The following is a 12,894-nucleotide window of genomic DNA, read 5'->3' as shown; positions in this document are numbered from 1 at the left end:
CTCACTGCCCCACTCCAGACCCACCGGCACTCACTGCCCCACCTGCACTCACTGCCCACTCCAGGCCCACCTGCACTCACTGCCCCACCTGCACTCACTGCCCACTCCAGACCCACGTGCACTCACTGCCCACTCCAGACCCACCTGAACTCACTGCCCGCTCCAGACTCACTGCCCACTCCAGACTCACCTGTACACACCTGCACTCACTGCCCACTCCAGACTTACCTGCACTCACTGCCCACTGAAGACCCACCTGCACTCACTGCCCACTCCAGACACCTGCACTCACTACCCACTCTAGACCCACCTGAACTCACTGCCCGCTCCAGACTCACTGCCCACTCCAGACCCACCTGCACTCACTGCCCACTCCAGACCCACCTCCACTCACTGCCCCACCTGCACTCACTGTCCACTCCAGACTCACTGCCCACTCCAGACCCACCGGCACTCACTGCCCACTCCAGACCCACGGGCACTCACTGCCCACCCCAGACCCACCTGCACTCACTGCCCACTCCAGACCCACCTGCACTCACTGCCCACTCCAGACCCACTGCCCACTCCAGACCCACCGGCACTCACTGCCCACTCCAGACCCACCAGCACTCACTGCCCACTCCAGACCCACCTGAGCTCACTGCCCCACCTGCACTCACTGCCCCACTTGCCCTCACTGCCCACTCCAGACCCACCTGCACTCACTGCCCACTCCAGACCCACCTGCACTGACTGCCCACTGCAGTCCAACCTGCACTCACCGCTCACTCCAGACCCACCTGCACTCACTGCCCCACCTGCACTCACTGCCCACTCCAGACCCACTGCCCACTCCAGACCCACCGGCACTCACTGCCCACTCCAGACCCACCTCCACTTACTGCCCACTCCAGTCCCACCTGCACTCACTGCCCACTCCAGACCCACCTGACATCATGGCCCACTCCAGACCCACCGCACTCACTACCTACTCCAGACCCACCGGCACTCACTGCCCCACCTGCACTCACTGCCCACTCCAGACCCACCGGCACTCACTGCCCACTCCAAGCCCACCTCCACTCACTGCCCCACCTGCACTCACTGCCCACTCCAGACTCACTGTCCACTCCAGACTCACCTGCACTCACTGCCCCATCTGCACTCACTGCCCGCTCCAGACCCACCGGCACTCACTGCCCACTCCAGACCCACCAGCACTCACTGCCCACTCCAGACCCACCTGAGCTCACTGCCCCACTTGCACTCACTGCCCCACTTGCCCTCACTGCCCACTCCAGACCCACCTGCACTCACTGCCCACTCCAGACCCACCTGCACTGACTGCCCACTGCAGTCCCACCTGCACTCACTGCTCACTCCAGACCCACCTGCAATCTCTGCCCCACCTGCACTCACTGCCCACTTCAGACCCACTGCCCACTCCAGACCCACCGGCACTCACTGCCCACTCCAGACCCACCGGCACTCACTGCCCACTGCAGACCCACCGGCACTCACTGCCCACTCCAGACCCACCTGCACTCACTGCCCCACCTGCACTCACTGTACCTCCTGCACTCACTGCCCACTCCAGACCCACCGGCACTCACCGTCCCACTTGCACTCACTGCCCACTCCAGACCCACCTCCACTCACTGCCCGCTCCAGACTCACTGCCCACTCCAGACCCACTGCCCACTCCAGACCCACGGGCACTCACTGCCCACTCCAGACCCACCTGCACTCACTGCTCCACCTGCCCTCACTGCTCACTCTAGACCCACCTGCACTCACTGCCCACTCCAGACTCACTGCCCACTCCAGACCCACCTGCACTCACTGCCCACTGCAGACCCACCTGCACTCACTGCCCACTGCAGACCCACCGGCACTCACTGCCCACTCCAGACCCACCTGCACTCACTGCCCACTCCAGACCCACCGGCACTCACTGCCCACTCCAGACCCACTGGCACTCACTGCCCCACCTGCACTCACTGCCGACTCCAGACCCACCTGCACTCACTGCCCACTCCAGACCTACCTGCACTCACTGCCCCACCTGCACTCACTGCCCACTCCAGACCCACCTTCACTCACTGCCCACTCCAGACTCACCTCCACTCACTGCCCACTCCAGACCCACCTGCACTCACTGCCCCCTCCACTCACTGCCCCACCTGCACTCACTGCCCACTCCAGACCCAGCTGCACTCACTGCCCATTGCAGACCCACCTGCACTCACTGCCCACTCCAGACCCACCTGCACTCACTGCCCACTCCAGAGCCACCTGCACTCACTGCCCCACCGGCACTCACTGCCCACTCTATAAAACACCTGCACTCACTGCCCACTCCAGACCCACCTGCACTCACTGCCCACTCTAGACTCACTGCCCACTCCTGACCCACCGGCACTCACTGCCCACTCCAGACCCACCTGCACTCACTGCCCACTCCAGATTCACTGCCCACTCCAGACTCACCTGCACTCACTTCCCAACCTGCACTCACTGCCCACTCGAGACCCACCGGCACTCACTGCCCACTCCAGACCCACCTGCACTCACTGCCCCACCTGCACTCACTGCCCACGCCAGACTCACTGCCACCTCCAGACCGACCGGCACTCACTGCCCTCTTCAGACCCACCTGCACTCACTGCCCCACCTGCACTCAATGCCCACTCCAGACCCACCTGCACTCACTGCCCACTCCAGACCCACCTGCACTCACTGCCCACTCCAGACCCACCGGCACTCACTGCCCACTCCAGACCCACTGGCACTCACTGCCCCACCTGCACTCACTGCAGACTCCAGACCCACCTGCACTCACTGCCCACTCCAGACCTACCTGCACTCACTGCCCCACCTGCACTCACTGCCCACTCCAGACCCACCTTCACTCACTGCCCACTCCAGACTCACCTCCACTCACTGCCCACTCCAGACCCACCTGCACTCACTGCCCCCTCCACTCACTGCCCCACCTGCACTCACTGCCCACTCCAGACCCAGCTGCACTCACTGCCCATTGCAGACCCACCTGCACTCACTGCCCACTCCAGACCCACCTGCACTCACTGCCCACTCCAGAGCCACCTGCACTCACTGCCCCACCGGCACTCACTGCCCACTCTATACACACCTGCACTCACTGCCCACTCCAGACCCACCTGCACTCACTGCCCACTCTAGACTCACTGCCCACTCCTGACCCACCGGCACTCACTGCCCACTCCAGACCCACCTGCACTCACTGCCCACTCCAGATTCACTGCCCACTCCAGACTCACCTGCACTCACTTCCCAACCTGCACTCACTGCCCACTCGAGACCCACGGCACTCACTGCCCACTCCAGACCCACCTGCACTCACTGCCCCACCTGCACTCACTGCCCACGCCAGACTCACTGCCACCTCCAGACCGACCGGCACTCACTGCCCTCTTCAGACCCACCTGCACTCACTGCCCCACCTGCACTCAATGCCCACTCCAGACCCACCTGCACTCACTGCCCACTCCAGACCCACCTGCACTCACTTCCCCACCTGCACTCACAGCCCACTCCAGACCCACCTGCACTCACTGCCCCACCTGCACTCACTGCCCCACCGGCACTCACTGCCCATACCAGACTCACCTGCACTCACTGCCCTACCTGCACTCACTGCCCCATTCCAGACCCACCGGCACTCACTGCCCCACCTGCACTCACTGCCCACTCCAGGCCCACCTGCACTCACTGCCCCACCTGCACTCACTGCCCACTCCAGACCCACGTGCACTCACTGCCCACTCCAGACCCACCTGAACTCACTGCCCGCTCCAGACTCACTGCCCACTCCAGACTCACCTGTACACACCTGCGCTCACTGCCCACTCCAGACTTACCTGCACTCACTGCCCACTGAAGACCCACCTGCACTCACTGCCCACTCCAGACACCTGCACTCACTACCCACTCTAGACCCACCTGAACTCACTGCCCGCTCCAGACTCACTGCCCACTCCAGACCCACCTGCACTCACTGCCCACTCCAGACCCACCTCCACTCACTGCCCCACCTGCACTCACTGTCCACTCCAGACTCACTGCCCACTCCAGACCCACCGGCACTCACTGCCCACTCCAGACCCACCGGCACTCACTGCCCACCCCAGACCCACCTGCACTCACTGCCCACTCCAGACCCACCTGCACTCACTGCCCACTCCAGACCCACTGCCCACTCCAGACCCACCGGCACTCACTGCCCACTCCAGACCCACCAGCACTCACTGCCCACTCCAGACCCACCTGAGCTCACTGCCCCACCTGCACTCACTGCCCCACTTGCCCTCACTGCCCACTCCAGACCCACCTGCACTCACTGCCCACTCCAGACCCACCTGCACTGACTGCCCACTGCAGTCCAACCTGCACTCACCGCTCACTCCAGACCCACCTGCACTCACTGCCCCACCTGCACTCACTGCCCACTCCAGACCCACTGCCCACTCCAGACCCACCGGCACTCACTGCCCACTCCAGACCCACCTCCACTTACTGCCCACTCCAGTCCCACCTGCACTCACTGCCCACTCCAGACCCACCTGACATCATGGCCCACTCCAGACCCACCGCACTCACTACCTACTCCAGACCCACCGGCACTCACTGCCCCACCTGCACTCACTGCCCACTCCAGACCCACCGGCACTCACTGCCCACTCCAAGCCCACCTCCACTCACTGCCCCACCTGCACTCACTGCCCACTCCAGACTCACTGTCCACTCCAGACTCACCTGCACTCACTGCCCCATCTGCACTCACTGCCCGCTCCAGACCCACCGGCACTCACTGCCCACTCCAGACTCACTGCCCACTCCACACCCACCTGTACTCACTGTCCACTCCATACCAACCTGCACTCACTGCCCCACCGGCACTCACTGCCCACTCCAGACCCACCTGAGCTCACTGCCCCACCTGCACTCACTGTCCCACCTGCACTCACTGCCCACTCCAGAGTCACCTGCACTCACTGCCCACTGCAGACCCACTGCCCACTCCAGACCCACCTGCACTCACTGCCCACTGCAGACCCACTGCCCACACCAGACCCACCTGCACTCACTGCCCACTCCAGACTCACTGCCCACTCCGGACCCACCTGAACTCACCCACCGACTCCACACTCATCTGCACTCACTGCCAACTGCAGACCCACTGCCCACTCCAGACCCACCTGCACTCACTGCCCACTCCAGACTCACCTGAGCTCACTGCCCCACCTGCACTCACTGCCCACTCCAGACCCACAGGCACTCACCGCCCCACCCGCACTCACTGCCCACTCGAGACCCACCACTACTCATTGCCCTACCTGCACTCACTGTCCACTCCACACCCACCTGCACTCACTGCCCCCTCCAGACCCACTGGCACTCACTGCCCACTCCAGACCCACCTGCACTCACTGCCCACTCCATACCCACCGGCACTCACTGCCCACTCCAGACCCACCTGCACTCACTGCCCACTCCAGACTCACCTACACTCACTGCCCACTGCAGACCCACTGCCCACTCCAGACCCACCTGCACTCACTGCCCACTCCATACCCACCGGCACTCACTGCCCACCCCAGACTCACATGAGCTCACTGCCCCACATGCACTCACTGCCCACTCCAGACCCACCTGCATTCACTGCGCACTGCAGACCCATCGGCACTCACTGCCCCACCTGCACTCACTGCCCTTTCCAGACTCACTGCCCACTCCAGACCCACGGGCACTCACTGCCCCACCTGCACTCAGTGCCCCACCGGCACTCACTGCCCACACCAGAATCACTTGCACTCACTGCCCTACCTGCACTAATTGCCTCACTCCAGATCCACTGGCACTCACTGCCCACTCCAGACCCACCAGCACTGACTGCCCCACCTGCACTCACTGCCCACTCCAGACCCACCTGCACTCACTGCCCCACCTGCACTCACTGCCCACTCCAGACCCACCGGCACTCACTGCCCACTCCAGACCCATCTGCACTCACTGCCCACTCCAGACCCACCTGAACTGACTGCCCGCTCCAGACTCACTGCCCACTCCAGACCCACCTGCACCCACCTGCACTCACTGCCCACTCCAGACTTACCTGCACTCACTGCCCACTCCACACCCACCTGCACTCACTGCCCAATCCACATCCACCTCCACTTACTGCCCCACCTGCACTCACTGACCACTCCAGGCTCACTGCCCACTCCAGACCCACCTGCACTCACTGCCCACTCCAGACCCACCGGCACTCACTGCCCACCCCAGACCCACCTGCACTCACTGCCCACTCCAGACCCACCTGCACTCACTGCCCACCCCAGACCCACTGCCCACTCCAGAACCACCGGCACTTACTGCCCACTCCAGACCCACCAGCACTCACTGCCCACTCCAGACCCACCTGATCTCACTGCCCCACCTGCACTCACTGCCCACTCCAGACCCACCTGCACTCACTGCCCACTCCAGACCCACCTGCACTCACTGCCCACTCCAGTCCCACCTGCACTCACTGCCCACTCCAGACCCACATGACCTCACGGCCCACTACAGGCCCACCTGCACTCACTGCCCCACCTGCACTCACTGCCCACTCCAGACCCACGTGCACTCACTGCCCACTCCAGACCCACCTGAACTCACTGCCCGCTCCAGACTCACTGCCCACTCCAGACTCACCTCCCACTCCAGACCCACCTGCACACACCTGCGCTCACTGCCCACTCCAGACTTTCCTGCACTCACTGCCCACTGAAGACCCACCTGCACTCACTGCCCACTCCAGACACCTGCACTCACTACCCACTCTAGACCCACCTGAACTCACTGCCCGCTCCAGACTCACTGCCCACTCCAGACCCACCTGCACTCACTGCCCACTCCAGACCCACCTCCACTCACTGCCCCACCTGCACTCACTGCCCACTCCAGACTCACTGCCCACTCCAGACCCACCGGCACTCACTGCCCACTCCAGACCCACCGGCACTCACTGCCCACCCCAGACCCACCTGCACTCACTGCCCACTCCAGACCCACCTGCACTCACTGCCCACTCCAGACCCACTGCCCACTCCAGACCCACCGGCACTCACTGCCCACTCCAGACCCACCAGCACTCACTGCCCACTCCAGACCCACCTGAGCTCACTGCCCCACCTGCACTCACTGCCCCACTTGCCCTCACTGCCCACTCCAGACCCACCTGCACTCACTGCCCACTCCAGACCCACCTGCACTGACTGCCCACTGCAGTCCAACTTGCACTCACTGCTCACTCCAGACCCACCTGCACTCACTGCCCCACCTGCACTCACTGCCCACTCCAGACCCACTGCCCACTCCAGACCCACCGGCACTCACTGCCCACTCCAGACCCACCTCCACTTACTGCCCACTCCAGTCCCACCTGCACTCATTGCCCACTCCAGACCCACCTGACATCATGGCCCACTCCAGACCCACCGCACTCACTACCTACTCCAGACCCACCGGCACTCACTGCCCCACCTGCACTCACTGCCCACTCCAGACCCACCGGCACTCACTGCCCACTCCAAGCCCACCTGCACTCACTGCCCCACCTGCACTCACTGCCCACTCCAGACTCACTGTCCACTCCAGATTCACCTGCACTCACTGCCCCATCTGCACTCACTGCCCGCTCCAGACCCACCGGCACTCACTGCCCACTCCAGACTCACTGCCCACTCCACACCCACCTGTACTCACTGCCCACTCCATACCAACCTGCACTCACTGCCCCACCGGCACTCACTGCCCACTCCAGACCCACCTGAGCTCACTGCCCCACCTGCACTCACTCTCCCACCTGCACTCACTGCCCACTCCAGAGTCACCTGCACTCACTGCCCACTGCAGATCCACTGCCCACTCCAGACCCACCTGCACTCACTGCCCACTCCAGACTCACTGCCCACTCCGGACCCACCTGAACTCACCCACCCACTCCACACTCACCTGCACTCACTGCCAACTGCAGACCCACTGCCCACTCCAGACCCACCTGCACTCACTGCCCACTCCAGACTCACCTGAGCTCACTGCCCCACCTGCACTCACTGCCCACTCCAGACCCACAGGCACTCACCGCCCCACCCGCACTCACTGCCCACTCGAGACCCACCACTACTCATTGCCCTACCTGCACTCACTGTCCACTCCACACCCACCTGCACTCACTGCCCCCTCCAGACCCACTGGCACTCACTGCCCACTCCAGACCCACCTGCACTCACTGCCCACTCCAGACCCACCTGCACTCACTGCCCACTCCATACCCACCGGCACTCACTGCCCACTCCAGACCCACCTGCACTCACTGCCCACTCCAGACTCACCTACACTCACTGCCCACTGCACACCCACTGCCCACTCCAGACCCACCTGCACTCACTGCCCACTCCATACCCACTGGCACTCACTGCCCACCCCAGACTCACATGAGCTCACTGCCCCACATGCACTCACTGCCCACTCCAGACCCACCTGCATTCACTGCGCACTGCAGACCCATCGGCACTCACTGCCCCACCTGCACTCACTGCCCTTTCCAGACTCACTGCCCACTCCAGACCCACGGGCACTCACTGCCCCACCTGCACTCAGTGCCCCACCGGCACTCACTGCCCACACCAGACTCACCTGCACTCACTGCCCTACTTGCACTCATTGCCTCACTCCAGACCCACTGGCATTCACTGCCCACTCCAGACCCACCAGCACTCACTGCCCCACCTTCACTCACTGCCCACTCCAGACCCACCTGCACTCACTGCCCCACCTGCACTCACTGCCCACTCCAGACCCACCGGCACTCACTGCCCACTCCAGACCCATCTGCACTCACTGCCCACTCCAGACCCACCTGAACTCACTGCCCGCTCCAGACTCACGGCCCACTCCAGACCCACCTGCACCCACCTGCACTCACTGCCCACTCCAGACTTACCTGCACTCACTGCCCACTCCACACCCACCTGCACTCACTGCCCACTCCACATCCACCTCCACTCACTGCCCCACCTGCACTCACTGCCCACTCCAGGCTCACTGCCCACTCCAGACCCACCTGCACTCACTGCCCACTCCAGACCCACCGGCACTCACTGCCCACCCCAGACCCACCTGCACTCACTGCCCACTCCAGACCCACCTGCACTCACTGCCCACCCCAGACCCACTGCCCACTCCAGACCCACCGGCACTTACTGCCCACTCCAGACCCACCAGCACTCACTGCCCACTCCAGACCCACCTGATCTCACTGCCCCACCTGCACTCACTGCCCACTCCAGACCCACCTGCATTCACTGCCCACTCCAGACCCACCTGCACTCACTGCCCACTCCAGTCCCACCTGCACTCACTGCCCACTCCAGACCCACATGACCTCACGGCCCACTCCAGACCCACCTGCACTCACTACCTACTCCAGACCCATTGGCATTCACTGCCCCACCTGCACTCACTGCCCAATCCAGACGTACCGGCACTCACTGCCCACTCCAGGCCCACCTGCACTCACTGCCACTGCCCCACCTGCACTCACTGCCCACTCCAGACTCACTGCCCACTCCAGACTCACCTGCACTCACTGCCCCACCTGCACTCACTGCCCACTCCAGACCCAAAGGCACTCACTTCCAACTCCAGACCCACCGGCACTTACTGCCCCACCTGCACTCACTGCCCACTCCAGACTCAATGCCCACTCCACACCCACCTGCACTTACTGCCCACTCCAGACCCACCTGCACTTACTGCCCCACCGGCACTTACTGCCCACTCCAGACCCACCTGAGCTCACTGCCCCACCTTCATTCACTGCCCCACCTGCACTCACTGCCCACTCCAGACCCACCTGCACTCACTGCCCCCTCCAGACCCACCTGCACTCACTGCCCACTCCAGTCCCACCTGCACTCACTGCCCACTCTAGACCCACCTGACCTCACTGCCCACTGCAAACCCACCTTCACTCACTGCCCACTCCAGACTCAACTGCACTCACTTCCCCACCTGCACTTACTGCCCACTCCAGACCCACCTGCACTCACTGCCCACTCCAGACCCACCAGCATTCACTGCCCACACCAGACACACCTGAACTCACTGCCCACTCCAGACCCATCTCCACTCACTGACCCACCGGCACTCACTGCCCACTCCAGACCCACCGGCACTCACTGCCCCACCTGCACTCACTGCCCACTCCAGACCCACCAGCACTCACTGCCCACTCCAGACCCACCGGCACTCACTGCCCCACCTGCACTCACTGCCCACTCCACACCCTCCTGCACTCACTGCCCACTCCAGACCCCCCTGCATTCACTGCCGACTCCAGACCCACCGGCACTCACTGCCCACTCCAGACCCACCTGCACTCACTGCCCACTCCAGACCCACCTGCACTCACTGCCCACTCCAGTCCCACCTGCACTCACTGCCCACTCCAGACCCACATGACCTCACGGCCCACTCCAGACCCACCTGCACTCACTACCTACTGCAGACCCACTGGCATTCACTGCCCCACCTGCACTCACTGCCCACTCCAGACTCAACTGCACTCACTTCCCCACCTGCACTTACTGCCCACTCCAGACCCACCTGCACTCACTGCCCACTCCAGACCCACCAGCAATCACTGCCCACACCAGACCCACCTGAACTCACTGCCCACTCCAGACCCATCTCCACTCACTGACCCTCCGGCACTCACTGCCCACTCCAGACCCACCGGCACTCACTGCCCCACCTGCACTCACTGCCCACTCCAGACCCACCGGCACTCACTGCCCACTCCAGACCCACCGGCACTCACTGCCCCACCTGCACTCAATGCCCACTCCAGACCCACCGGCACTCACTGCCCACTCCAGACTCACTGCCCACTCCAGACTCACCTGCACCCACTGCCCACTCCTGGCACACCTGCACTCACTGCCCCACTCCAGACCCTCCGGCACTCACTGCCCACTCCATACCCACCTGCACTCACTGCCCACTCCAGACCCACATGCACTCACTGCCCACTCCATGCTCACCTGCACTCACTGCCCACTCCAGACCCTCCTGCACTCACTGCCCACGCCAGACCCACCGGCACTCATTGCCCACTCCAGACCCACCTGCACTCACTGCCCACTCTAGACCCACCTGCACTCACTGCCCACTCCAGACTAACCGGCACTCACTGCCCACTCCAGACACACCTGCACTCACTGCCCACTCCAGACGCACTGGCACTCACTGCCCCACCGGCACTCACTGCCCACTCCAGACCCACCTGCACTCACTGCCCACTCCAGACTCATCTACACTCACTGCCCACTGCAGACCCACTGCCCACTCCAGACCCACCTGCACTCACTGCCCACTCCAGACTCACTGCCCACTACAGACCAACCTGAACTCACCCACCCCAGACCCACCTGCACTCACTGCCCACTCGATCCCACCGGCACTCACTGCCCCACCTGCACTCACTGCCCACTCCAGACCCACCGGCACTCACTGCCCCACCTGCACTCACTGTCCACTCCAGACCCACCTGCACTCACTGCCCACTCCAGACCCACCTGCACTCACTGCCCACTCCAGACCCACCTGCACTCACTGCCCACTCCAGACTCACCTGCACTCACTGCCCACTCCAGATCCACCTGCACTCACTGCCCACTCTAGACTCACCTGCACTCACTGCCCACTCCAGAGTTACTGCCCACTCCAGACTCACTGCCCACTCCAGACCAACAGCCCACTCCAGTCCCACCGGCACTCACTGCCCACTCCAGACCCACCAGCACTCACTGCCCCACTTGCACTCACTGCCCACTCCAGACTGACTGCCCCCTCCAGACCCTCCTGCACTCACTGCCCACTCTAGACTCACCGGCACTCACTGCCCACTCCAGACCCACCAGCACTCACTGCCAACTCCAGACACACCTGCACTCACTGCCCACTCCAGACGCACCAGCACTCACTGCCCCACCGGCACTCACTGCCCACTCCAGACCCACCTGCTCTCACTGCCCACTCCAGACTCATCTACACTCACTGCCCACTGCAGACCCACTGCCCACTCCAGACCCACCTGCACTCACTGCCCACTACAGACCAACCTGAACTCACCCACCCCAGACCCACCTGCACTCACTGCCCACTCGATACCCACCGGCACTCACTGCCCCACCTGCACTCACTGCCCACTACAGACCCACCGGCACTCACTGCCCCACCTGCACTCACTGTCCACTCCAGACCCACCTGCACTCACTGCCCACTCCAGACCCACCTGCACTCACTGCCCCACCTGCACTCACTGCCCACTCCAGACCCACCTGCACTCACTGCCCACTCCAGTCCCACCTGCACTCACTGCCCACTCCAGACCCACATGACCTCACGGCCCACTCCAGACCCACCTGCACTCACTACCTACTCCAGACCCACCTGCACTCACTGCCCACTCCAGTCCCACCTGCACTCACTGCCCACTCCAGACCAACATGACCTCACGGCCCACTCCAGACCCACCTGCACTCACTACCTACTGCAGACCCACTGGCATTCACTGCCCCACCTGCACTCACTGCCCACTCCAGACTCAACTGCACTCACTTCCCCACCTGCACTTACTGCCCACTCCAGACCCACCTGCACTCACTGCCCACTCCAGACCCACCAGCAATCACTGCCCACACCAGACCCACCTGAACTCACTGCCCACTCCAGACCCATCTCCACTCACTGACCCACCGGCACTCACTGCCCACTCCAGACTCACCTGCACCCACTGCCCACTCCTGGCACACCTGC

The sequence above is a fragment of the Pleurodeles waltl genome, unplaced genomic scaffold, assembly GCF_031143425.1.
Source record: "Pleurodeles waltl isolate 20211129_DDA unplaced genomic scaffold, aPleWal1.hap1.20221129 scaffold_58, whole genome shotgun sequence".
NCBI lineage: Eukaryota > Metazoa > Chordata > Amphibia > Caudata > Salamandridae > Pleurodeles > Pleurodeles waltl.
Note: the sequence above shows the minus strand (reverse complement) of the source record.